This window comes from Castor canadensis, chromosome 9 (genome assembly GCF_047511655.1).
Source record: "Castor canadensis chromosome 9, mCasCan1.hap1v2, whole genome shotgun sequence".
Lineage (NCBI taxonomy): Eukaryota > Metazoa > Chordata > Mammalia > Rodentia > Castoridae > Castor > Castor canadensis.
Genome location: NC_133394.1, coordinates 39,360,580 through 39,377,667, shown reverse-complemented (window position 1 = coordinate 39,377,667; position 17,088 = coordinate 39,360,580). Strand labels below are relative to the sequence as shown.

General features: G+C 35.4%; 1 protein-coding gene across 2 annotated transcripts in view; it reads right to left on the bottom strand.

Moving 5' to 3' along the window:
• Nucleotides 1–17,088, bottom strand: part of Gstcd (glutathione S-transferase C-terminal domain containing) — a 164,329-nt gene that overhangs the window by 121,998 nt on the left and 25,243 nt on the right. The window lies entirely within an intron of this gene.

Genomic DNA, 17,088 nt, shown 5'->3' with positions numbered 1-17,088 from the left:
TGCCTCTGTCATGCCTGAAAGTTACTACTCCTCTCAAAGTAGCCTTATTTATCACACCTTCTCCCCTTTCTTTTACCTCTCCACACTCTAGTCAGACCCAGAGGTGGAAACAAACTCTGCAACTAATGATCCCAGGGTCCTACACTATCCCTTTATGGTTCTGATATGCTACCTACAACTTTGTAATGAATTTTTGTATATAAATTGTCATCAAATGATCCCAAGTTAAAAGTACCTTCTTTACCTATTGGGAGTACAATTATTCAATCACATTTTAAAGAGTTTGTCCAAGTGTCTAAGCCGAAATCTATTATCTATTGAAGAATAGCTATATAAATCTGAATATTGCTTATTAATGATATTTAGTGTCACTCTAGTCTGTTTAATCCAACAATGACCTGATTTTACAGGAAACCATGCTGATTAGAGGAAAGAAAATAGGCACAACTGGAAAGCAATATTCTAAATCATTTGCTTTAATATTGCCTTGTTGAAAAAATAAAATATGGTTATATATGCAGGATATGAAGTAGTTAGTCCATAAAATTGGTAGGGAAGAGAGAGAGAGAGGAAAAATAGAGATGAAAGAAGAAAGGGGGGATTCCAAGATGGCGGCTAGAGGTAGGAAGCAGAAAGCGACCCTCCTATAGTGAAATCTTGGAGAGACGCTGGAGACACACTTTGCAGGCATAATCACTGAGAAGAGGCAAAACTTTGACCCCGCCACACCTCCAGCCGGCACAGAGAATCTCCACTTCACGTTAAATGGAGAAAGGAGGAGGGCCCCCGGGGCCGCCAGTGGCCGGCGCCCATACAGCTTGGGAAGACGCGGACCAGGTGAGCTTCGCGGTACCACGGTAGCCCCACAGACAAGCCTGGGCCACAGCAGCTTAGCCCCCTGGACAGACTGACCTCCACCCGGGGAAAAAAAAAAAAAAAAGAGAAACTGAGTAATAAGCAATAAGAACAGTTAAGACACACTGGAAAGAGGGTGGGGCGCCCTGAGCGCTGAAGATTGGGGGAAGGGAATCCTTCCTGGGACTGTAAATAAACAAGCCGGGTGGGCCGGAGAGGCTCTGGCAGGAGCAGGGAGCGCGCCCAGCAACCAGGAGCAGGGAAGCTTGTGAGAGTGGCGGAGGGAGGAAAACTCCACAGGAGAGAAGGGAAGACCCACTTCCCACGTGAACTGTAAACAAACATGGCGGCTGGCAGGAGCAGCAGCACCGCCCAGTAAGCAGGAGCAGGAAAGCTTCTGAAAGTGGCAGTGGGAGGAAAACTTCAGAGGAGAGGGGGGAAGACCCACCTCCCACATGAACTGTAAATAAACACGCAGGCCTGACAACGCGGGGGCAGTGTCACCTTTCCCAGTGCTTGGAAAGGAGAAAGCCTGTAGCAGAGGCTCCCACACAGGAGAACTCTGAGCAAACAAAGCCTGTGGGACCAGGTGAGTCCTAGCTCACCCCAGAGATCTGCATAAATAATGCCGCCAGCTACAGGCTGAGAGCAGCAGGCAGGCAAGCCACAGTTGCAGATACCACTCTCAGAACTGTCTCCAGACGCTTTTTTTTCTTTTTCTCCCTACCTTTGATGAGAGAACAACCGAATTACACCTGCAAGCCGAAAAATTTACTGAAACTGTATTGCATTTGAACTGGGGACACTTGGTGGGGCTTTTTTTTTGTGTGTGTGTGTGTGTGTATGTGTGTGTGTGTGTGTGAGTGTGTAGTTTTGTTCTACTTTATGCATCCCCTTTGATGAGACAACTACAGAACAACATCTGAGGCACCAACTCCAGGACTGGAGATTGAGACGGACACCCAAATTATTAAGACTGAAACTGCATTGCATATAAACTTGGAAGTTTTTTGTTTTTTTTTTAATTTTCTATTTTCCATTTTATTTTAATTCATTTTTATATATAGGTATTACTTTCATCTACTTATTTTTTATTTTTTTTATCTTTGATTTTCAATCTTCTCTCTGTCTCTCTAATGTCTGTTCAGCTTACTGTCGATTAGTACACTAACACTCCCTGTTTATACCTTGGAAACTCTTTTGTCTGATACCTTGTTCTGCTTTCTCCCTCTTGTCTGTATATTTGATTTCCCCTTTTCTTTAACTTCTTGCTTTCCATCTCAGCTCACTCTTCCATTCTAAATATTACCATTGTTATTATTACAAGCTAGAAAATACTTAATTACACACAGTACAGGGACAGTAACAACACCAAGGACAATGACGGGAAGACAGAAAAAACAGGGAAACCAGTTTCCCCACAGCAAAAAATTAGTACAGGAACCAGAGGGGAATGAAGAGAACAGAAACTCAGAGCCAGACTCCAACAAAATGAAGATAAACTATGCCAAAGGACCCAATGAAGCCCACAAGAATAATTTAAAAGAAGACATACTACAAGTACTCAATGAGAATTTTATAGAGATGATACTGGATAGGGTCAACCAAAATGTACAGGAAACACTCAAGAAATTCCAAGACAATAAAAATAGAGAATTTGAAAAAGCAAAAGAAGAAATAAAGGAAACCATAGAAGAACTGTATAAACACCAAAGTGAAAGAGAGAACACAATTAATAAATGGATAAATGAACTTAGGACAAAAATAGACAACAATAAAGAAGAAAACCTTAGAAAAAAGAACGAAACAAAACTGCAAAACAGAATGGAAGGCCAATCCAGCAGAATAGAACAAACAGAAGACAGAATCTCAGAACTTGAAGATGAAATGGTAATTAAAGGAAAAACCGAAGAACTATTAATTAAACAACTCAAGACCTGTGAAAAGAAAATGCAAGAACTCATTGACTCCATCAAAAGACCAAACTTGAGAAACATGGGCATCGAAGAAGGAGAAGAGGTGCAAGCGAAGGGAATGCGTAATATATTCAACAAAATAATAACGGAAAATTTCCCAAATCTAGAGAAAGATATTCCCATACAAATGCAAGAGGCCTCCAGGACACCAAACAGACCAGATCAAAATAGAACTACTCCACGACATATCATCATTAAAACAACAAGTTCAGAAACTAAGGAAAGAATATTGAAGGCTGTAAGAGAGAAAAAACAAGTAACATACAAAGGTAAACCCATCAAAATCACAGCAGACTTCTCAACAGAAACATTAAAAGCAAGAAGAGCGTGGGGTGAGATCTTCCGGGCACTGAATGAAAATAACTTCAACACCAGGATACTCTACCCAGCAAAGCTATCATTCAAAATAGATGGAGCAATAAAAGTCTTCCATGATAAGCAGAAACTAAAACAATATGTGACCACAAAGCCACCACTACAAAAGATTCTGCAAGGGATCCTGCACACAGAAAGTGACACCCAACTTAACCATGAAAAGGCAGGCAGCACCAAACCACAGAAAAAGAAAAAGCAAGACAGTAGAGAGTAACATCAAGTTAGGTACACACAATCAAACCTTCAAACAACTAAGACAACTAAATGGCAGGAATCACCACATACCTATCAGTACTAACGCTTAATGTTAATGGACTTAATTCACCCATCAAAAGACACCGTTTGACAAAATGGATTAAAAAAGAAGATCCAACAATTTGTTGCTTACAGGAGACTCATCTCACCAACAGAAATAAGCATATGCTTAGGATGAAAGGCTGGAAGAAGATTTACCAAGCCAATGGCCCCCTAAAACAAGCAGGAGTAGCAATACTTACCTCTGACAAAGTAGACTTCAAACCTACATTGATCAAACGAGATAAAGAAGGACATTCCATACTAATAAAAGGGGAAATAGACCAAAAGGAAATAATAATCATCAATCTGTACGCACCCAATGTCAACGCACCGAATTTCATCAAATATACCCTGAAAGACCTAAAAGCATATATAAACGCCAACACAGTGGTTGTGGGAAACTTTAACACTCCATTATCATCAATAGATAGGTCATCCAAACAAAAACTCAATAAAGAAATCCAAGATCTAAAATATGCAATAGATCAAATGGACCTAGTAGATGTCTACAGAACATTTCATCCAACCTCTACACAATATACATTCTTCTCAGCAGCCCATGGAACCTTCTCCAAAATAGATCATATCCTAGGGCACAAAGCAAGCCTCAGCAAATATAAGAAAATAGAAATAATACCGTGCATACTATCTGATCACAATGCAGTAAAAGTAGAACTCAACAACAAAAGTAAAGACAAAAAACATGCAAACAGCTGGAAACTAAATAACTTAATGAAGAGTGGATCATCGATGCAATAAAAGAGGAAATTAAAAAGTTCCTGGAAGTCAGTGAAAATGAAAACACAACCTACCAGAACCTATGGGACACAGCTAAGGCAGTCTTGAGAGGAAAGTTTATAGCCATGAGTGCATATATTAAAAAGATTGAAAGATCCCAAATCAATGACCTAATGATACATCTCAAACTCCTAGAAAAACAAGACTAAGCAAATCCCAAAACAAATAGAAGGAGAGAAATAATAAAAATAAGAGCTGAAATCAACAAAATAGAAACAAAAAAAACCATAGAAAGAATTAATGAAACAAAAAGTTGGTTCTTTGAAAAAATAAACAAGATCGATAGACCCCTGGCAAACCTGACTAAAATGAGGAGAGAAAAAACACAAATTAGTAGAATCAGGAATGCAAAAGGGGAGATAACAACAAACACCATGGAAGTCCAGGAAATCATCAGAGACTACTTTGAGAACCTATATCCTAATAAATTCAAAAATCTTAAAGAAATGGACAGATTTCTAGATACATATGATCATCCAAAACTGAACCAAGAGGAAATTAATCACCTGAATAGACCTATAACACAAAATGAAATTGAAGCAGCAATCAAGAGTCTCCCCAAAAAGAAAAGTCCAGGACCTGATGGATTCTCTGCTGAATTCTATCAGACCTTTAAAGAAGAACTGATACCAACCCTCCTTAAACTGTTCCATGAAATAGAAAGGGAAGGAAAACTGCCAAACACATTTTATGAAGCCAGTATTATACTTATCCCAAAACCAGGCAAAGACACCTCCAAAAAGGAGAACTATAGGCCAATCTCCTTAATGAACATTGATGCAAAAATCCTCAACAAAATAATGGCAAACCGAATTCAACAACACATCAAAAAGATTATTCACCACGACCAAGTAGGCTTCATCCCAGGGATGCAGGGGTGGTTCAACATACGAAAATCAATAAACGTAATAAACCACATTCACAGAAGCAAAGACAAAAACCACTTGATCATCTCAATAGATGCAGAAAAAGCCTTTGATAAGATCCAACATCATTTCATGATAAAAGCTCTAAGAAAACTAGGAATAGAAGGAAAGTTCCTCAACATTATAAAAGCTATATATGACAAACCTACACCCAGCATTATACTTAACAGAGAAAAATTAAAACCATTCCCTCTAAAATCAGGAACCAGACAAGGATGCCCACTATCCCCACTCCTATTCAACATAGTACTGGAATTCCTAGCCAGAGCAATTAGGCAAGAAGAAGGAATAAAAGGAATACAAATACGTAAAGAAACTGTCAAAATATCCCTATTTGCAGACAACATGATCCTATACCTTAAAGACCCAAAAAACTCTACTCAGAAGCTTCTAGACATCATCAATAGCTATAGCAGGGTAGCAGGATATAAAATCAACATAGAAAAATCATTAGCATTTCTATACACTAACAATGAGCAAACTGAAAAAGAATGTATGAAAACAATTCCATTTACAATAGCCTCAAACAAAATCAAATACCTAGGTGTAAACCTAACAAAAGGTGTGAAAGACCTCTAAAAGGAAAACTATACACTTCTGAAGAAAGAGATTGAGGAAGACTATAGAAAGTGGAGAGATCTCCCACGCTCATGGATTCGTAGAATCAACATAGTAAAAATGTTGATACTCCCCAAAGTAATCTACATGTTTAATGCAATTCCCATCAAAATTCCAATGACATTCATTAAAGAGATTGAAAAATCTACCGTTAAATTTATATGGAAACACAACAGGCCACGAATAGCCAAGGCAATACTCAGTCAAAAGAACAATGCAGGAGGTATCACAATACCTGACTTCAAACTATATTACAAAGCAATAACAATAAAAACAGCATGGTACTGGCACAAAAACAGACATGAAGACCAGTGGAACAGAATAGAGGATCCAGATATGAAGCCACACAACTATGAGCAACTTATCTTTGACAAAGGAGCTAAAAATATACGATGGAGAAATAGCAGCCTCTTCAACAAAAACTGCTGGGAAAACTGGTTAGCAGTCTGCAAAAAACTGAAACTAGATCCATGTATATCACCCTATACCAAGATTAACTCAAAATGGATCAAGGATCTTACTATCAGACCCCAAACTCTTAAGCTGATACAAGAAAGAGTAGGAAATACTCTGGTTTAATAGGTATAGGTAAGAACTTTCTCAACAAAACCCCAGCAGCACAGCAACTAAGAGATAGCATAGATAAATGGGACCTCATAAAACTAAAAAGCTTCTGTTCATCAAAAGAAATGGTCTCTAAACTGAAGAGAACACCCACAGAGTGGGAGAAAATATTTGCCAACTATACCTCAGACAAAGGACTGATAACCAGAATATACAGGGAACTTAAAAAACTAAATTCTCCCAAAACTAATGAACCAATAAAGAAATGGGCACGTGAACTAAACAGAACTTTCTCAAAAGAAGAAATTCAAATGTCCAGAAAACACATGAAAAAATGCTCACCATCTCTAGCAATAAAGGAAATGCAAATTAAAACCACGCTAAGATTCCACCTCACCCCTGTTAGAATAGCCATCATCAGCAACACCAACAACAACAGGTGTTGGCGAGGATGCGGGGAAAAAGGAACCCTCTTACACTGTTGGTGGGAATGTAGACTAGTACAACCACTCTGGAAAAAAATATGGAGGCTACTTAAAAAGCTGGACATCGATCTACCATTTGATCCAGCAATACCACTCTTGGGGATATACCCAAAAGACTGTTACTCCAGAGGCACCTGCACATCCATGTTTATTGCGGCACTATTCACAATAGCCAAGTTATGGAAACAGCCAAGATGCCCCACCACTAACGAATGGATTAAGAAAATATGGTATCTATACACAATGGAACTTTATGCAGCCATGAAGAAGAACGAAATGTTATCATTCGCTGGTAAATGGATGGAATTGGAGAACATCACTCTGAGTGAGGTTAGCCTGGCTCAAAAATCGTATGTTCTCCCTCATATGTGGACATTAGATCAAGGGCAAACACAACAAGGGGACTGGACTATAAGCACATGATAAAAGCAAGAGCACACAAGGGAGGGGTGAGGATAGGTAAGACACCTAAAAAACTAGCTAGCATTTGTTGCCCTTAACGCAGAGAAACTAAAGCAGATACCTTAAAGCAACTGAGGCCAATAGGAAAAGGGGAACAGGTACTAGAGAAAAGGTTAGATCAAAAAGAATTAACCTAGAAGGTAATACCCATGCACAGGAAATCAATGTGAGTCAATGCCCTGTATAGCTATCCTTATCTCAACCAGCAAAACCCCTTGTTCCTTCCTATTATTGCTTATACTCTCTCTACAACAAAATTAGAAATAAGGGCAAAATAGTTTCTGCTGGGTATTGGGGGGGGAGAGGGAGGGGGCGGAGTGGGTGGTAAGGGAGGGGGTGGGGGCAGGGGGGAGAAATGAACCAAGCCTTGTATGCACATATGAATAATAAAAGAAAAATGAAAAAAAAAAAAAAAGAAAGAAGAAAGGGCATAACCCTATTTACCCTCCAACCACTCATAAACAGATTTTAATCTCCAGTTTGTTAGATGTGCATACTGCTACAAAATATGTTTATTTTCTTATTGCAAAAGATATGCCAGAGTAAAAACCTTCTTATAAAATAATCTGTTTCAACACATATAACTCAGATTTAAGATTTTTTTCCAAGTTTAATAAAATAATTTCTGGATGATCACGTGTAAAATTCCTACATTTTCTTAGAAAGCATGTTACATTTTTGCATTTATGTATACAGAATACAGTCACCATTCAAATGTGATTACAGGTTTCAACATAAAAACAATTTAAAAAATGTTTCACGAATAAGCATATAAAATTAACAAATACAAACAGTATACTATTGGTTACTATTCCTGAATATTTATGCTATTTACATAAAGAGAGTTTTCTGTTCATGAGTACATTTTTGCCCTATGGTTAAGGACAATTTCTTCCCTTCTGACAATTCAATCTCAGACAAGTATGTTGTTTCAGTGCTTGTGAGCTGCTATTACTGCATGACTATTAAGGAAATATCTTTGCTTCAGGTATCTATGCAGTGTGAGTTGGTCTAACTAAATAAAAATGGTGATTGAGTTTGGATGCTGAGAGGAGCTGATTCAAAGCACAGAACAAAATATTTCATTGTATAGTTGAGCTGATTTTTATCATAGCTGTCTGGAATAACACAGACCATGCCAATTTAAATGAAAATGACTAATACTAATTAGTTTCCATTAGCAGAAAAATAAGGCTCATCGTCATTAGTTTTCCCATCTGCCTCATGGGGAAAACACATAAAGAGTAAAATGAAAAGAAATCCTTAGTAAAAGAATTTCAGCCCTAAGAGAATGTAGGTGCTGCTGCTAACACTGCAAGACAGGAAAGGGGCTCCAGACTCATTCACTAGAAAAGTCCTGTGTGTTAAAATGTTCTGCCCCACTGTAACTGCATTGCAACACTAAATGAAGAAGGATTAGAATCCTTGGCTGGTGTTGGTCTTATGATATAAATATTTCCTTACTCATATGAATTCTATTTTAACCTTCTAAAGCAATTCAATCTTTGAAAAATACTAATATTAACTAACACCCACCTTTGAATGGATAACCTGAAATCTCCTATCAATGAATTCATAATATTCCTAAAATAAGCCACAGTACTTCTCAAACTTACCCAGTGCTATCACAAATAACTTACTGTGGGCGGGAGTAGATGCAAATCTTGATTGCTTGGTAATACTGAATCTGTCCATTTTTATACAGACAAAAAATTCCAAATAACTTTTACGTGTATGTGTGTTATTAAGGGTTGAACTCTGGGCCTCATGTTTGCTAGGCAGGATTTCTACCACTTGAGCATCATGTCCTTTTTTGCTTTAGACTTTTTTCCAGATAAGGGCTCATGTTTTGCCCAGAGCTGGCTTCAGGCTGAGATTCTTCTACCTAGACGTTCTGCATAAGTAGGATTATAGATATGCCCCACCACTGCCTGACTCTGGTTGAGATGGAACTCACTAACTTTCCACCTGGTTTGGTAAGCAGTGGGATTATGGGCATGAGCCACTTTGCTCAGCCCCCAAATAATTTTTAAACTATACATTTGACCTAAGTAAAATAAACTTTAGATAAATTTATATAATCAAATAGATATTTCTTCATGTCAAATACTTTTACTTTGTGTTTTAAAAGCAATACTCTTTGAAGATTGCACGTAACCCACACTAAATACTGATTAAAACCTTTCTGGGTAGTCAGTCATCATGATTCTGTTTGCAAAGTTCTTAATAAAGCATAACATAACATTTGTAGGAATTATAGTACATCCACCTCCAAGAGGAAGAAAAAAAGTTTTAACTTTTCTTTTTAATCACATGCTAATACACATTTTTAAAAATTTTTTCTGGAAAAAATTTTAGTTGCATAGCTTACAAACAGAAAAAACAATGAGCCATACACTCCATGCACTTAAGGTATGAAAGCTGTGAGGACATATTAGCAATATTTCCTTAGTTAAAGAATTCTGCATCCATGAGAGATACTGGCTCTGCAGGATGTAATAAAGCTTGGATATAATCTTGCTAATTTTTCAAGTCTCGTATAATGTTATGCAACTGTATGCTTTATTCACATAAGCTAAATTTAAAGTTCAAGAGAAACTCATTTACTCAATCAATTTGACAGTCAAAACAAAATGCTCAGTCCCAGTTTTTAGTAGTTTTAAATACAAATGTATAGTCAAAATTAGGCATTACTAAGCTTTCAGTATGAAATAATTTTCCCCACCTCTCATGAATATAACATTATAACATTACAACACATAGAACATTAAAACATTCTCAATGGACTTTGAAATTTTCATACCTACTGAATGCTATCATCCAACCAAGCTTAGTACTTAAGTCACTGCCAGGCTATATTAATCACTATTGTGAAGCCAACTTGATTTAAGAAACCTCAAATTATTTTTTTGGGGGGTGGGCAGCACTGTGGCTTGAGCTCACGCTTGCTAGGGAGGTGCTACTAACTTTAGATAGAGAACTACTCCTCCAACCCAAGAAACCTCAAACTATGCTATATCCATTTGACTTTCTCCATTCTCTGGGAGCTTAAGAATGGCAACCTGTAAACTGAACTGTCTATCCAACATGAAAGTCAATGTTAGACTGGAGGTGTGACTCAAGTGGTAGAGTGCTTGCTTTGTAAATGTGAAGTCCTAAGTTCAAACCCCAGTACAACAAAAAAACAAAACAAAAAAGAAACCCAAAACAAAAGGAAGCTCACATGAAAGTCAATGATTAATTATCTGTGTATACTACCATTACATTGTCATTCATTACAAAGGAAATATATTGAGGTCTTTGCAGTTCTCATCTTGAATCAAACTATCAGTTGATTTATAAGCCATCCTCAGAGGTTTTTTGTGATAAAGATCAAAAAGTGATCTGAGAAATATCTCAATATTCTTTATTTCCCTGATTTTCCTCAATTTTCATACTTTTTATTCTGAAATAATTATACATTCACAGGAAGTTGCAAAAAGTTTATGAAGACCATTGAACTCTTCACCCAGTTTCCCCAATGATAACATGTTAAATAGTTGTAGTATAACATCAAAACTAAGAAATCATTATTAGTACTGCACTATTAACTTCACATCTTACTCAGTTCTCACCAGTTTTTACATGCACTCATTTGTGACTGTATCATTTTCTGCAATTTAATTCCTTGTATAGATTCATAAAACTACATCCACACCACTATCCCAGTTCCTTGCCAATAATTTAATCTATTCACTTTCTTTCTCACTTTATTATGTAGAGACGGTTTATTACTGGAATCATATAGTATAGGTAGTTTTCGAGACTGGCTTTTTTCATTAAGTGCAATGACCCTGAGATCTAGCCAAGCTGCTGCATGTATTGATAGTGTATTCCTTTTTATTACCAAGTAGTATTTGATTGCATGGATGTACCAGAATTTGTTTAATCACTCACCCACTGAAGTTATTTTCCAGTTTGGAGGCTACTAAAAATAAAATTGATATGAACACTCATTTTCAGATTTTGCATAAATACACATTTTCAATTCTCCAGAATAAATATCCAAGAATTCTATTACTGACTGTCTTGGTAACAGCATATTTAGTTTTGTAAGAAATAACCAAACTATTTAGAAAATACATTCCTACCAGCAATATATTAGTGTTTTGGCATTGACTCAAAAGAGTACTACTCTGCAAATAACAAACTTGTTTGTGACAATCTCTATATCTTAAATCATTTAAGTTCTATCAATGTTTATATATACTATCTTTTAGAGACATTTAACTTCAGATATAAAAAGTATAAATAAGTACTTTAAATATTTTGGTAAAACACAAAATGCTTGCTAAGAACTTCACTTTTGGCCAAAGAGAAAAGTTATAAATTTATACAGTTCTGAGTTAAATATTGTTGGGTTTTGAATTTCATAGCAAAGTATAACTTAGAGAAATGAAAAACATTTATGTTAGGGAAATTTTTCCCAGAAAAGTGGAAAAAAAACCCTTTTGATCTTATTCTTTTGGTGTAGTTTTAGTATTTTACATACCAAAAAAGTTCAAAATGTATCGGCCTTATAATCTAAAGTTATTCATTATAAACAAAAAATGTTAGTGAGAATATATTTTTACATGGTCTGACTGGATGACCTTTTAAAAGAAAATATTTATGCTAATTTTGAGTCTTATCTAGTAGAAAAAATAAGATAAAACTAGTATTTCAGAGAAAATACTGGATACTTCTACTCCTACTTATATTTTCTAGTATAACTATCCTATAGTAAAAGTCTTCATAGTAAGCAAATAACTCAGAGAGGTATGCACAAGCTCTGATACCTGACTTATTCTGTGATAATAACAGAAAGAGAATTAAGTTGTAAAGAAAACTTTGGGCTGCTGTGATGTTGCCCACATTATTTTGGCAGAAAAGACTGAAATCAAAGCAGCCTTGCATGTTCTCAGTTTCCTAGAGTAATATTTCACATAGTGTGGTCCCCAAAACCACAGAAGGAGCAGCACCTGGATGTTTCTTAGAAATCCATTGCTAGGGCTCCACTTCAGACCTGTACAAAATAGTCTGGGTTAGGGGCCCAGCAATCTGTTTTAATAAGCCTTCCAAATAATTCATATGAATGTCCTAGTTTGAAAAGCAATAGCTTTGAAAGGCAAAGAAGCATCAGTACACTCTGCCTAAAAGCCCAAGAACAAACTTTTATGTTTTGGATTCTCCAAAGGAGGGTACTACTGACATCTGTAGGCAAGACAATTCTTTGTTACAGTGAATCTTTAGCACCTTCTGACAAGGATAGCAAATATAATGTTCCTAAGCATTTACCATATCCCTAAGGATTGGTAAGAACACACTTAATAATCATTGATAGAGGAAAGTCTCCTGTCAGCCTTTTCATTGTCCAGTTTAGATCTGTTCCTCTCCAAAGACCTTGACCAAACTCTATCCTTGATTTATCAAACCCCCTGTGCTGGATGAAAAAGGGAAGGGTGGTCCTACTGGTCTGTGAAAGCATGTAACGGATGGGGGGGGAGTTAAGGGCACTGACTTTGCACTGAGGCAATTTTTATTAGCTATATCATATATCACTATTTTATTCTATGTTCTTCCCAATGTCAAAAAACAATTCATTTTTTTCAACCTCAAATATTTTATAGAAAGTCTTCTAGATAGAAAAGGCCTTTTATCTCCTTATAGTAAAATCTACCATTAATTTCTTTTTCTTTTGTCTCAAATGAGAAGTATATACCCTAAACTAGGTAGCAAAGGGTGAGGGTGAATGGGTATTAATATTTAAGGGTTTTATGCACTATCTCCATATCATCTCCCTGGGAGGTAGTATTCTCATGTAATTCAAAAACAAAATCAATGTCTTAGAGTCTCAGGCATATCCAATTGAGTCATATTTCTAAGACAGTGGAATAGTTAATATAACAATAAAAGAGATTATAACTGGAACAATACCTAAGCGACTATCTTCTTGTCTTCTTTATGATCTGTATCATCTTTACCATGTTTCTGGTTTTCCTTTTTCCTTATACAACTGATATGGTAATACTGGGCTAACAGCAATTTTTAATATAGGCACTACCTACCAAGAAACACTGGAGAAGAGAGGGCCATACAGGCAAGCAATGAATGGAGTGAGCAGTGTAGGCCAGCTCTGGTCTAGTTTAAGGGAAAAGATTATGTCCATTCCCTCTTTCATACTCAGAGAATAAAAATTCATAAGGCAAGAACAGTGGGTGACTCTGGACTTAAGAAGTCTTTCAGCTCAAACAATATTTATTCTAGCTCATCACACAGAGTAGGATGTCACACAGGTACTTGATACAAAAGTAACAGAGTTATATAATTGCTTGGATGTTCTCATTGCAGTAGGAGCTGGCTAGTTGAATATTTCAGATTATCGCTAAATCTCTTTCTAGCAGGGCAATGATTAATACAAACTTACACTTCAATTCTTATGTTTTAATAGAATTCATCTTGTATAGAAATATCTGAGCTTAATTACCTACCTGAGAACTTTGACAATATATCCTTAGTTAAACCATCTGGAATTCAACTTAGTAGGTATATTTCTCATATAAATGTGGTTATGTGATTATAACAATTCTGAAAATAATGTCCATATACAGTAGGACTGAACAAATGAGCAAATACAATGATGTTGGGAGCTACAATTTTTGCTACTGGAAAAGACAGATACAGATACTGAATTTGGAAAAAAATAGAAAGAATCTTGTGGTGCTGGATTAGAATTAAAAGTATCAACATAAGCTCATAATTTTCAGCCCACATAGATAATAGACATAGAAGTGTATGGTTATATATGATTATGTATATGTGTATGTATATATATGTATATTTATTTTTGGATAGATCTACATTTACACACATGTCTCTGCTATGATGACCTAGAAACTATAATACCCTATTAGCAATGAGCACATCTAATACACAAATTTTAGTTTCTAAATGCAATTATGTACTAATAGGAATCAAGTTCTTTGGAAAAACAGTTGATTCTATCAGGGAAAAGATAAGGTGAGCATTCAAAATTTGTTAGGCCAGAAATTGTAGAAGTGGCCATAGAATGATGGAGCATTTTCAAACTATTAGAAACCAGCTTGAATGTACTCACAATTTGGAACAAGTGGAGCACTGAAACAAATAACAAGCTGGGCATGGTGGTACAGGCCTGTAACCAGCACTGGGGGAGCTGAGGCAGGAAGATCATGAGTTCAAGCCTAGTTTGGGCTGTATAATGAGTTTGAGGCCAGTGTGGACTACTTACCAAGACTCTGTCTTAAAAAAAAAACAAATTAAATACGAGAAAAAAGATAGTGATCGGTTAAAATACATTTAATAAACTAAATGAGATGATATTGACAACAAATAAATTCAAAAAATAAGGAAGTAGAAACTTTCTGATAATAGAGTGGCAAGTCAAAAATATATAAGGATGACAGTTAAAATCTTCATTTTGTAACCATTTTGTGAAATAAGCCCAAAATGAATGTAAACTAGTGAATGAAAGGTTAAAAGAACATAGATCACATAGTCTCAAAGTGTCACCCTACATACAAATTGCTTATAAATTCAATAAAGCAAAATAGTAAAATTATAGGAGCATTACTGGTAGACATCATAAACTAAAGTTAATGTCACTGGCTGCAAACTGATATAATGTGCTTCCAGATAAGACACACTGAGGAGGAAACATCACTCTGAGTTATCTCTACTGAAAATACACAACTTGAATCTAGTCATAAAAAACAGCAAGTAAATCCAAATTGAGAGACAGTCTGTAAAAATGATCTGAACTATTTTTAAAAAGACAATGTTATGAAAGATAAAGAAACTAAAAACTTTCATTTTAGACTATACACATAAAATTAAATGTGCCACAATCTACTAAACAATATGGTAGAATAATATAGACTGAATTAAATATCTTATTTTGATAATTACATTATGATCACGTTTAAGAATGTTCTTAGGCAACAGGTATTTAGGCATAAAGGAAAACAATGTCTGCATCTTACTGCCAAGTAGGCCACAAAAACAATAAAAATATTAATGCAAATTAAATCCTCAGTTTTCTTTCCTACAATCTAAGTAATCTCAGTCATTTATTTTTAAATCTAAGAAGAAATTTGGAAAGGTAAAAAGAAAGATGAGTAGTTTCAACTAATTCAATTTAATAAAAAAATTGAGTACATATCAAAAGGAGACCTATATTCAAAGAGCTCACTGTCTATTGGATAAAGAAAACATGTACATAAACAATTTTAATATAAGACAAATATAAATTCTAAAACTAAAATATAAGAAAGCACTAAAAGAATGTTTAGAGGGAATGATCAATTCTCCACTACATTATCTAATATTTAACATTTACAATTCACTAGACATTATTAAGTGCTTTACATATATTAGTTCACTGAATGTACTAACAATCCCATAAGATATACACTATTGTCATTCTTACTCTACAGATGAGAAACTGAGGTTGGAGAACCTGAGTATCTGGCTGTGAGTTATCTACCTAGGTAGGTGGTTGCACAGCCATATTTCAAACTCAAAGAGGTTGACTGTGTCAGAAGGCTTAATAAAGGAAGCAGCATTTGAACTGATCCTTAAAAGAAAAGCATAATTTCAACATGCAAGAGAAGTGGGAAGGACAATATTAGAAGCTACTAGAAAATAAAAGTGAAGCCATGGAGACAGTAAAGACAGGTTGTATAAGAGAAACTGGAAAGTTCATGGGTAGAATGTAAGATGTAGCAAGAGAAATGGGTGAGAGCAGAGTGGACAGATTTTCAAAACCAGATTCCATCATGAGAATTAAACTGATTTTGTTAGTAAAGGGAAAGATTATTATGATATATGGACCAAAATTTTCATGCAGTTCAATAGATTCAGTAGGAGTCAATCTTTGGGACTTCGAAAAGAACCAAGTACTATATAATTACAATATAATCTCTCCTAAAAGACAGTACAAGGATATAAGCAATGTATTATTGTGACTCTCATAGAGACCCTTTATATCCCCATATATTAATTTCATTTCATAAAAGTCCTATTACCACGTAGTGTTTGAAATGCCCCACTTCTACCTTACATTAAACAAGACTACACACCTTTTAGGAAACAGTCAATGAAATGTGAGTAAATCATGTATTTCTGCTGTCATAGTTCCTTCTTTGTCATAATATTTATGAAAACCAGAAGATTCAATTAAAGCAATGCAATGAATAATATTTTTCATGAATTCTGATAGATACGAACTTATAACCAGAAAAATGACTGGGCTTGAGCAAGGAAAAGGTTTTCAAAAATAAACCAAATATAATTTCAAATAATAAAAATATAACCATTTAACTATTTACTCAGCAATAAAATATTTTTCTACAATATTTTAAACAATTGGAGAAAAAGGATTATACACCATTAGATGATCAATGAATTTTGTTAACTTTTACTAGGTGTGATAATGGCACTGTGATTGTTTACAATGTCACTTTTTTAATGTATGCACTAAAATATGACACAGTACCTGGGATTTGTTTTAAAATATGTCAGCAATGGAAAAAAATGGAATTAATGAAGTAAATATAAGAATATATTAAATATGAGTGATATGTATACATGAAAAAACAAAATGGAAATTCAACAGATACTATAATCTAGAAATAGCCAAAAAGCTAATTAGAGAATTAAAAGGTGGATCTGAAG